Source organism: Mesocricetus auratus, unplaced genomic scaffold (genome assembly GCF_017639785.1).
Source record: "Mesocricetus auratus isolate SY011 unplaced genomic scaffold, BCM_Maur_2.0 Super-Scaffold_4256, whole genome shotgun sequence".
NCBI lineage: Eukaryota > Metazoa > Chordata > Mammalia > Rodentia > Cricetidae > Mesocricetus > Mesocricetus auratus.
Genome location: NW_024429182.1, coordinates 55268579 through 55280115, shown reverse-complemented (window position 1 = coordinate 55280115; position 11537 = coordinate 55268579). Strand labels below are relative to the sequence as shown.

The 11537-nt window shown below is 54.1% G+C and overlaps 1 pseudogene; it reads right to left on the bottom strand.

Moving 5' to 3' along the window:
- Window positions 1-2072: 2072 nt before the first annotated feature.
- LOC101844768 overlaps window positions 2073-11537 on the bottom strand; it is a 38542-nt pseudogene continuing 29077 nt past the window's right edge.

Below are 11537 nucleotides of genomic sequence, written 5' to 3'. Positions count from 1 at the left end.
ACTGGATCCCTTTCCAGGAGTCCCCTACCTACCTTGGTATTCCACTCTTTAAACCTAACTGTCCCCTTACCTTGTGCTGGCGAGTTTTATGTCAACTTGACACAAACTAGAGTTATCTGAAAGGAGGGAACCTTAACTGAGAAATTGCCTCCATGAGATCCAGATGTAGGGCATTTTCTTAATTAGTGATTGATGGGGGAGGGCCCAGCCCATTGTGGGTGGTGCCATCCGTGGACTGGTGGTCCTGGTTCTACAAGAAAGCAGACATGGGAAGCAAGCCAGTAAGCAGCACCCCTCCACGGCCTCTGCATCAGCACCTACCTCCAGGTTCCTGATCTATTTGAATTCCTGTCCTGACTTCCTTCGTCGATATTAATGTATAAACCAAATAAGCCCTTTCCTCCTCGGTTGGCTTTTGCTCATTTTGTTTCATCACAGCAATAGTAACCCTAGCTAGGATATACAGGCCCTGCAGGTGCCCCTGGTCCAGACCCCAGCATCTCCCTAGTGGCACTGTGCTCAAGCTGGGCTAACAGGTCTTCCCACAGTAATCCTGGAGGTGGCTGCAGTCACAGATCTCCATCACAACCCATCATCCTTGCTCCCTGGTTCTTCCTTGTCCTTGTCTCACCCTGCATCTCCCTGCTTCCTTCAGCTCCAAGAATAAAAGAGTCAAGCTTCCCTGCTGTTGCGGGGGTGACCTTCTCTCCCAGAGGCCTTTGATGATGTGGAGGGGACAGTTTTATTTCTCTTCCTCCCAGGCTCCCTCTGGGGGACCTAGAGGAGATGTGTGATGGACCTGAGTGGCCCCCAAGGTGGCACCCAGTGCCACGGAGCTGAGCAGCAATCTGACCCACACCAGCCTTCAGGCCGCACTCTGGTCCTAGGAAAGGCGTGGCCACTGGTTAGCTTCTGCTGGCCAGGGCCGGGGCAAGCCAGAGGAGGGAGAGTGAGAAGGCCCAGGCGTCCTCCTGAGGTAGGAGACATATTTGCTCTGCCTTGCTAGGCAAGGGCCCAGTGTGCTCCAGGGCTGGGGCAGGGAGGAGCCGAAGGAGTCGCCCTGCTGGAGTTGGGGACAGAGACTCTGATGCCCTTGTTATGAAGGGTGAATGAGGTGATGGGACCTCCTAGGGTGGATAGTCACAGCCAAATCTTAGTTCTGTCCCTGAGCAGGGCGAATTTGAGCACTCACCCTTCTGCAGTGCTCCCAGCTCCCCTTCTGCAGTGCTCCCAGATACTCACACATCTTGGAGAGGTCCCTGAGTCTCACTGTTTCATCAGTGAGGGTCAGGGTGGGTGGGCTGGGGGTCACAGCACCCTCCCCAGGGTTGAAGCTGGTGGGATGGGGCAAGGAAATGCTTAGTGCCATCTGTTAGAGATGTAGCTCGTGTCCACTAGAGGTCTGTCCAGAAGGAGTTCCGTCCCCAGGGTCCTGGAGTTTCAGCTAGACGGGCAGCTGAGGTTCCTGGTTACTTACAGCTGTCACAACCTTCTTAGGACAGAAGCCAAAGCTGGGGAGGGAACTACCACCAGAGGGCCACAGGGACAGTCTCACATGGCAGCCAGTGATATCTGAGACCACTGGCCCAAAGGGAAACTGAGTCTCAAACTGCGAATTGACTCCGCTGAGAGCTCAGAGCCAGCTGTGAACAGTGAGGACCACCCAGGACTGTGGCTCTGAGGCCCCTGTTATGCCTGGTGGTCTCCCTGATGCAGAGGGAGGTCCCAGCCAGTATGAGGTGGGGAAAACAAAGAGAGGAACAGTGAGACAGAAAAGAAGGCAAGACAGCCTAGAGCACTCTGGGAACTATAAACAAGCAGTTGCTGGCAGAACCAGAGCCAGGCCCTTCCACGCCTGGAGAGCCAGAAGGAGAGAGAGAGAGAAGCTACCCTGCTGGGGGTCACCATGGTCAGGCCTGAGGCCAGGGATCTTTTTTTTTTTCATGAAATCTTTAATGAAGTTGTAGAGGACATGACAGAAGGGCTGAGGCCTTGGGCATAGGCTAAGGGGCCAGGATAACGGGTAGGGACGAGGCTGGGCGGGAGCTCTCCTCTTCCTCACAACAACCCCATCATCCCACTGGGGGGGGGGTAGTGGGGAAGCGGAGCCATAAATATGTCCAGAGCCTCAGAGGTGCAGGAACAGGGTATGAAGTCTCAGAGAGGGGCAGGGGCAGGCCTGGGCCACCCTTGCCTGGGGGCCCTGGCTCCTTGGGCGGCCAAAGGGGTCCTGGGGGGTCCCCCGGCTTGTGCCCATGCTTGTGGAAGTAGCGGTAGTGCTGGACGTAGGGCCTCACCAGGTTGCCCACCTTGACAGGTTGATCTCCCCGCTTTTGCTGTGGCAGATCTTGTAGACAGCCATCCTCAGGATATCCTTGAACTCCTCCTTGGTGATGTCTCTCTTCTGGCAGTACAGTTTGATGGCCGACTTCCCCTCTTCCACTGCCCGCTCCTGTGTGCGCAGCTTCTTCAGATACCTGTCCGGGTCCCTGCGTCCCTCTGAACTGCCGCTGCCCTCTCTCTTGTCAGATGCAGGGGCCAGCCCAGTGGGAGGGTAGAGCCACAGCCCCCCATGGGGAAGCTGCCAAGAAGCAGGTAGCTGGAAAAGCCCAGGGGAAAGCCCAAAGAAGTGGGCGCAGGAGCTGGGTTCACCCCCAGAGTGGAGGGTGGCTTCCAATGGCTGAGGATGCGGTTGGTGGCCTGGATCAGCTCCTAGGCCTTCGCTGGGCTGGCCAGGTTGGCCTCTTCCATCTTGAACAGCAGGGCAGTCAAGGCCAGGACACCACTGTGGTGCAGTCCACACCAGCAGGCAGGTTCCAGGGCATGGGTGGGGTAGTGTGGGCAGCTGGGAGACCCTAGCAGCTGGCCCATCCTCGGTGCCAGAGTCTCCAGCTGTAGACCCTGGGAGCAGTATTTGGGGCGGCTGAGGTGGTGCTGGTGGCTGTGGTAGTAGCAGGCGGCTCCTCCTCCTCCTCTTCTTCCTCCTCTGCCCCTACTCGGACCCCAGTGTTCTCAGTGGCTTCCTCTGGCAGGAAGGAGACCTCAGGAGTCTTGCAGCTGCTGTCCACAGTCTGGGAGTCCGGGGTGAGTGCGGGTGGCGGTGAAGCCACCTTAGGTGGTGGAGTACTGGGGGCCTTGGTGGTCCGCTCCTCCCCAGACCATGGTGTTTCCTCTGTCCCCTTGGCGCGGGCTGCCTGGCTGCAGCTGTCAGCCTTGGACTTCTTCAGTGAACCAGGACCACCGCTGGCGGTGCTACTGCCTCCACTGCGGATCTTCTTCCGGGTCTTCGACGGCTTGGTCTTTCCCTTGGTCTCCTTGGCTTTCTTGGCCCCGACCTTGGCCTTGGTCATTTTGGGGTTGGCGCTGCCCGGGGCCACCTTAGCCACCTCTGCAGGAGCCCGCTCATCTGGCTTGAGGAATGGCGAGCGGCTCTCACGGTCTCTGCTGAATTTGACCTCGATGGAGCCCAGGCCTGAAGACAGGAATCCTTAGCTCTCGGATGAGCACAGCCACCTTGGACTGCAGTTTCACTTTGCGGGAGGATCAGGACGACAATGAAGACAGGAGCCGCTGCTTAGTGGGGCCTTAGGCAGTGACCCTGAGTCAGGTGCTTAGTCCTTAGGTGGCCATATCTTCTTGGATAACCTATCCCTGTCTCGGCCCTGGTGCCCGGCCTCAAGGGCCTTCCGTAGAGACCCTTTCTCCCTTGAAGACGAGGATGAGGATGCAGCCCCTGAACACCTCAGGCCCTTGTCGCTCTTGTCACCCTGCTCATCTGCACTCAGACCCTGAGTCACACAGAACCTCCTGCTTTGGAGACACGGCAGGTGCTGGTGAAGGTGCTCACCGCTCTGCTTTGTCTGGCCGGCCCGGTGAGGTCCTGGACAGAGGGCGGCAGGGCCCCGTGGCCCGGGCTGTCACCATCAGACCCTGAGGGTGGCACAGCTGCAGGCAACTTCTCCCCATCATCCCCAGCACGCTTCTCGGCCGGTGAGCTAACACAATCGCTTCTTCTTCTTGCCACCCTCGCGGTGCTTGCCTGGTCTCAAGCAGCACACGCACACTGCCCGAAGCCCACAGAGGCAGTAGAACCACACAAGGTGTCTGACCACTGTAGTTGCTGCAAAGCAAACTGGGCTCTGATGAGCATATTATATTCCTGGCCTGGCAAAAGCATCCAATGGCCGATAGCCTCTTGGATCTCGCTCATGGGTCCTTGCCTCCAGTGTCCCTGGCCTCCTAGCCACACCTTACTTGCACAAGACTCCTGCCACAGGCCCTTTGCACACACTGAGACCAGGTTCTCCATAGTTGCACCCCCCACACATCTATGTACTATCACGAATATCTCTGCTTGTGCATTTCTACTCCAGGGGCTTACAGTCTGCACCTTGGACCTAAGTCAGGCACACATGGGGCAAAGATAGCTTAAAATAGTTAGGAACATGTCATAAAGAAGAATATTTCATAGGAGTTTAAAATAACACTGAATCAAATCCAGCATCTCTTGCTACAGTTTGACTGACACAGAGTGACCACTCCTTTATACTGTGTACAGGACTGTTCTCCCACTCCAGTGAATAGGTGAGTAGACACATCAAGACCAGGAGACCCCAAAGCCTGGGGAACCCCTGCTCTGTGTACTCATCCAAAGAGACACATCTTCCCTGTGACTGAGCAGGTGAATTGTCACAGTTGTGGATCCGAGGCAGGGGTGAAAACCCAGACTTGTCATTGCATTCCTCCAGGAGGCTGGTGGCTGACTACACAGGCTCTGGATTTGCCCTGACCACTCCATGCCTCAATTTCCCCAGTCCTAAAACTTACTTCTTTGGTAGCTGGCCCCTGTAAGTCAAGGTATGCACCATGCTTAGGTGGTGCCTGGTCCCTGGTGAGGCTGCAAACCAGCCCACTCTTATCTGAGCCAGCATATCTGCTTCCAGCAAGCAGCCCCACTATCCTCAGAGCCAGGCCAACAGATCCCCCGCCCCCAGCCTCCTCATAGCCTAGCAGTATACACTCTTGCCTGGGAGACAGCCAGAGCCACTCAGCTGGTCTCCCTGCTCCTGCCTTTCCCTGTATGCTGTCTGTCTGCTGTCCATCTTACCCCAGCACACCTTCCATAAAACAAAGCCAATCAGGCTTCCTCGAGTTCAGAGGCCCCCGGGCTCCCACCCACAGGCACTAAAGCCAAGGGCATCCAATGGCCAGTGATCTCCCAATCTCCCAGGGATCCCCAGCCTCCAACACAGCACCTCTGGCCTCTTCACCAGTCTTTGCCTGCATCTGTCTCCTGCTGCAGGCCTTTGCACGCATCTCACAACCAGGACCTCCACATCTCATCCCTCCTCCCCTGCCTTTTCTCAGAGGTCACCTGTTTGGTGGCCCAGCTCTCCTGGCTCTCCTCACCTTATATTCTCAGATTCATCCTGTTTTGTCTGTTTGGGACACAGCGTCCCTAGCACACAGTCTTTGGGTATAGAAGACATTTAGCAGGGCGCCAGGCGTTGGGGCCACGCCTTTAATCCCAGCACTCGGGAGGCAGAGGCAGGCGGATCTCTGTGAGTTCGAAACCAGCCTGGACTACCAAGCGAGTTCCAGGACAGCCTCCAAAGCCACAGAGAAACCCTGTTTCGAAAAACCAAAAAAAAAAAAAAGAAGAAGACATTTAGCAGGGCATTGAGAGGCAAATCTGGTGACTAACAACGTGTTCTCTCTCCTGGGGCTAGGGATGTGATTCTGTGGGTGGGGTGCTTGCCTAACATGCACAGGGCCCTAGGTTCGATCCTCAGCACTCAAGGGCTAGAAGCAGGAAGACTAAGTTCAAGGTGATCATTGACTACATAGTGAGTTCCTAGCTAGCCCCGGCTAAATAAGACCCTGTCTTGCCTGGCAGTGGTGGCACAGGACTTTAACCCCAGCACTCAGGAGGCAGAGAGACAAGCGGATATCTGTGAGTCTGAGGCCAGACTGGTCTACAAAGTCAGTTCTAGAACAGCCAGAGCTGTTACACAAAGAAACCCTGTTTTAAAAACCAAGAAAAGAAAAACGGCCCTGTCTCAAACCAACACAAACAAAACAGCCACCAAGTTCTGTTTCCCATGGAAGACAGCTACAGCTCACAGAAGTGAAACGATGAGCCTGTGGCGGCACAGCAGACAGTCACGTGGCGGTGCTAAACCTCACTAGGGCTCTGGAGTCCCTGCTGTGGCTTCCAAGCTTCCCCACACTGGGTTCCGGGTGTGTGGGGATGAGGACACAGCGGGGAAGCACTGGGTGGGAGGTGGGGTAGGTGACCCACAGGGGTGGCATTAGGAACCTCTCCCCAGACCTCAGGCTTGGGGGTCAGCTGGTCACTGTTGGCTGCTTCAGGGAGCTTCTGTGAATGCCACGAGGGCCAGAGCACACTGGCTGTATACGGGACCTCCTGTGTTTCCCATTGCCCTCCAGCAAGAAAGAGGGACTGTGTCTTACGTTCATTTCATGGGAAGAGAAACTGAGGCTCAGAGGACAGCTGAGACCTAGAGTGAGGATCTAGTCCCAGTTTGGTGGCTTCCAGCTCATGGTTTCATCCACATTCTCTCTCTCTCTCTGACAGAACTTCAGCCCAGGTTGGTAGCACCAAGGATAAGGCCCAGGGAGGGAGCTCCAACAGCCAATGAGAAAAGGCCAGGGTCTGGTAAGGCCACCAGGGTCCTCTGAAGACCCTTTCTGGTCACCTTGCCTACAAAAGCCTTGGGGACCCTGGCTCATCCCTACCCCAAAGTGGCCTCTACTCCCAGCACCCGCAACCATAAGCTGCTGGGCTGGGACTGGCAGGGCTCCAGGCCTTTTGCAAGGAAGAGATGCAGCTGTCCCTACAACCAGCCACCTTCAGAGAAACCAACTGCCTTGTAAAAGCATAAAGCGGTGACTGGCAGCGAAGGGGCTGGAGATAAGGGCCTGGTCATCAGATAAGCCCGCTGCACCAGCCTCCAGGCCAGGCCAGGCCAGGCCCAGGGTGCAGTGAGGCCCAAGCAGGCTTGGACTTTCGCAAGAATGACAGATAAGGGGACAGAGCTGGAGACAGGGAGGTGGGGCCCACAGCAGAGGTGTTAGATGGGGTCTGGGTGAGGACCTTGAGACTTGGTGACACAGCTGGGCTTAGGCCAGATGGGTAGGCAGCCTTTGGGGGAGGGGTCGTGGCTTTTTTTCTGAATTGGGAGGGAGAAGAAACAACTGGGGTCACCACCCCATCAGCTCCAGTACGGACACCCACCCCTGAATGAGTCCGGGGAAGTAGAGGTTACCCCATATTTCTGCACCCTGACCCGTGCCATGCCTGGCCTGTGTAGGCAGAGCTCAGGTTTCATTCTCTGCAGGGACCCAGAGAAATCGGGGCACAGGGCGAGGTTGCCTTTAGGAATCCTGAGCAAGCCAACTTCCAGTCAAGACCCTGAGAAGCCAGAGGTGGGTTCCAGAGGCATAATGCTTACCGGGGAGGGTTGTGGCCCTGTAGTTCCTCCATACGTGGCCCGATGTGGCGCACTGGATGGATGTCTTCTTCTCTCAGGCAGGATGGCAGTTCTCAAGGCGGTGTGTGAATGTGCTCTGAAAGCCCTAGGTTCTCATTGCTAGAGTTTCTGAACTCTTGGCAAGAGCTGAGTCCTGAGCCACAGCGTGCAGGGGGCACCCTTGAGCTACTTGTTAGCGGCTTTCTCTGCGCACATTTGTGCGCGTGAGCTTGATGGGATTGAGAGTTTGCGTGCGTTCTTACATGCATGTGTGAATGTGTTTCTACTTGTGTGTAAGTGCAGGTGTGAGAGCATTTGTATGTACATTTGCATTCATAGGACCACATTTGTGTCTGAGTGTTTCTGTGTATGTGCACCAAGAGCGCGCTTGTGTGTGCATGCTCGTGTGAGAGACAGCATCTGTATGTGTGCATATGAGAGCACACGTGTGTGTGGGTGTACATTTATGTGTGTGAGCACCATGTGGTTGTGTGCACTTGCCATTTGTATGCACTCAAGAGTGCACGCCTGTGCCTTTGTGTTCGCATGAATTTGCGTGTGCGCGCACACGCTCGCGCTCATATGCACTTGCGCGAGTGTGTGGTTTTTCCAAAGCAAGATGGACAGGTGAGTTTACCTGGGAGGCAAAGTCCTCCCTAAGTCAAGACAGAACTTTAACAATTCAACCTAACAGTGACTTCCTGGGGGACTGACCTCACAGGTTCCGCCCTCCCCTGCTCTGTCCTGCAGGTGTCACTGTTCTCATTTTAAAGAGGGTCCCAGGCCTCATCATTCGCCCTGGGCATGACCTGACTGATCTAAAGTTGAGGAACGCCCTGTGCTTCCTGCCACCCAGTCAGCTAGTGCTGGGTGCATTCCCCAGGCCCCAGGCCAGGAGCCTGCAGGTGCAGAACACGGAAGCAGCCAACAGAGGCCACACTTTCTGCAGGAGTCCTGAGAGCTTGGTGCTAAACAGCTGTCCCCATGTCACTAAACTCCAACAGGTGGGTTTAGCTGGCCTTGAATAAAAGCAAACCTGTCCTTGGTGGTCAATGAACACTGTTGGGTCGATTGGGACTCTTGGGCAGGTTTACCAGAACTGAGACCCAAAAGCATTCAACACGGTTCCGTGCCTCTTGAGAAACACAGCTGGTCTGGCTCCTCCACCTATCTGGGAAAGTCTGCATCTGCTCAGAGTCTAGCAACTTCTCTGGGTTGTGCTCAGTTCCCGCAAAGTGACATAACTTAAAGTCATCAGCACACTGGGCGCCTCTGCCTATAGGCAATGGGCCAAGACATCTGTGGGAGCCAGGAGTGATGCAAATCTGCAATTGTGTCACTCAAGAGATTGAGGCCAAAGAATTGTTGTGAGTTCAAGGCTAGCCTGAGCTATACAGCAAGACCCTGTTTCAAAACAATTGGAACAGTCCCTTTCTCTTTCTCCATGTTCACAGGGCTCTTCAGGAAAGGAAGGACATTTAGAAGACTTAGTAACAGGTGCTAGGGTTACAGCTCAGCTAGAGAGAGCTTGCCCAGCACGAGGTCCTGGGTTTGATCCCCAAAACCACATTAACTGTGCTTTGTGGTACACCCCTCTGATCCCAGCACTAGGGAAGCTGAGGTAGGAGGGCCAGAAGTTCAGGGTCACTCTCAGCAACATAGCAAATTCAATCCTAATCTATATGAGACCCTGTCTCAAAATAAAAGACAAAAGGACTAGCAATAAAGAAGCCGGTGGGTTTGAGGTGATCGCTCCTGGGGTAGAGGATGCAGGTGTCTGCTTTTAATTTCATTCTTTTCTGAAGCAGTTGTATGTAAAAACATATCCCACCAGTGCTATTGCTGGCAGAGGAGATGCCCTCTTCACTTGGGGTTACAAGGGATGTGACCGGTAGGTGACCTGCTAGTAGAGACAGCTCTGGGGAAATAGTTTACTTGTAGTTTAACCAAGGGATGTCTTATTCATGTGACTCAGCTGCCACTACCAGGCGTACCAGTGGGAGGCAGGGACACACACCCCTGGTCATTGACCCTGACTAGTGGCTGCTCCTGCAGCCACTGTGTGAGCTTCTGATCTGGCACTGCTATGGTCCCTGCCATGTGGCAGGGGAAGAATGGCGGGACCCAGACCCTTTTTCATCTCTCCTCTCAGGAGCATATGCCCTGTCAGCTGTCTCTCAGCATCTTGGAAACAGTGTGTCCTGTGTTTTTCTGGCTGGTGCTGGCAATATTTGCGCATTTGACTCCTTTCACAGAAGGTCATGGCTTTTGTTGTCTCGTTTGCTTTTTCATTTGACACGCAGTCTCATGCAGTTCAGGCTAACCTCAAACTATATATAACTGAGGCTTGATTTTTTTTTAGAGATGGGGGGGTGTATGTTTTTAAAAATGCATGTCTCACAAAAGCAAATCCCAACTGGAGAGATGGCTCAGAGGTTAAGAGCACTGGCTGCCCTTGCAGAGACCTGGATTCAGTTCCCAACACCCATATAGTGGTTTACAATCTTCTGTAATTCCATTTTCAAGGGATCTGATGCCCATTATGGCCTATGTAAGCATATGGTACACATATGGTACAAAGACACATGCAGGCATAACACCTGTACACATATTTTTTTTTTTGAGACAAGGTCTCATTGCATAACCATGGCTGTCCTGAAACTCACTCTGTAGACCAGATTGGCCTTGAACTCACCGAGATGCATCTGCCACTGCTTCCCAAGTGTGAGACTAAAGGCATATACCACCACACCCAGCAAAATAAAATAATTTTTAAGGGAAAACAGGTTTTTTCAGGACATAGCCCAGCACCTACTTCCTATAGCTGAGGAGACTCACATTCTCACAGGGGCTGTGGAAAGTTGTCCCAGTAGACCTGAGACTTCAGGCAGCCAGCAGCGGGGAGACCAGAGCAGAGACACAGTGGCTGCCTCGCAGGGATAATTAAGGATATAAACAAAAATAATGGCAAGAGGAATGAAGTTTGTCTTAAAATATTTACGTGAGGGCTAGGGAGACAGTTCAGTGGGTAAGAGCCCTTGGTGCACAAGCATGAGGACCTGAGTTCAAATCCCCAGAACCCACATAAAAAGCCAGACTTGGTCATGTGTGTCTATAATCACCACAGTGTGGGACTGTTCCAGTGACCACCAAGGACAGGTTTGCTTTCACTCAAGGCCAGCTAAGCCCACCTGCTGGAACACTGGATAACGGAGACAAGGAGATCTGAGGCATTAGCTGGCTAGAAGGGGATTATGAGAGAGTAGAACCAGGCCTGAGGGAGGGGAAATGAAGAACAAGGTAAGACAAGGACACATGTGTGACAAGAAAGTAGAAGCGAGCCATGGTGGCATATGTCTTTAACCCCAGCACTCGGGAGGCTGAGGCAGGTGGATATCTGTGAGTTCAAGGCCAGCCTGGTCTACAAAGTGAGTTCCAGGACAGCCAGAGCTACACAGAGAAACTCTATCTCAGGAAGAAAGAGAGGGAGGGAGAGAAGGAGAGAGGGAGGGAGGGAGGGAAGGAGGGAGGGGAGGAGAGAGGAAGTGAGGGAGGGAGTGAGGGAGTGAGGGAGTGAGGGAAGGAGGGAGGGTAGGAGGGAGGAAGTGAGGGAGGGAGGGAGGGGAGGAGGGAGGGTAGGAGAGAGGAAGTGAGGGAGGGAGTGAGGGAGTGAGGGAGTGAGGGAAGGAGGGAGGGGAGGAGGGAGGAAGTGAGGGAGGGAGGGAGGGGAGGAGGGAGGGGAGGAGGGAGAGAAGGAGGGAGGGAGGGGAGGAGGGAGGAAGTGAGGGAGGGAGGGAGGGGAGGAGGGAGGGGAGGAGGGAGAGAAGGAGGGAGAGAAGGAGGGAGGGAGGGAGGGAGGGAGGGACGCAGAGACTACTTGGGGGAGATTGGCAGGAAGGGTAATGAAGGTGAGTAGGGATGAGAAAGAACATGCTGAACATGTATGCAAATGTCACAGGAACTCAGTTCCTTGAATACTAACTAAAAACTTATTTTAAAACTTTATTTATTTATCCTTTATTGATGTGAAGGTGTGCATACCCT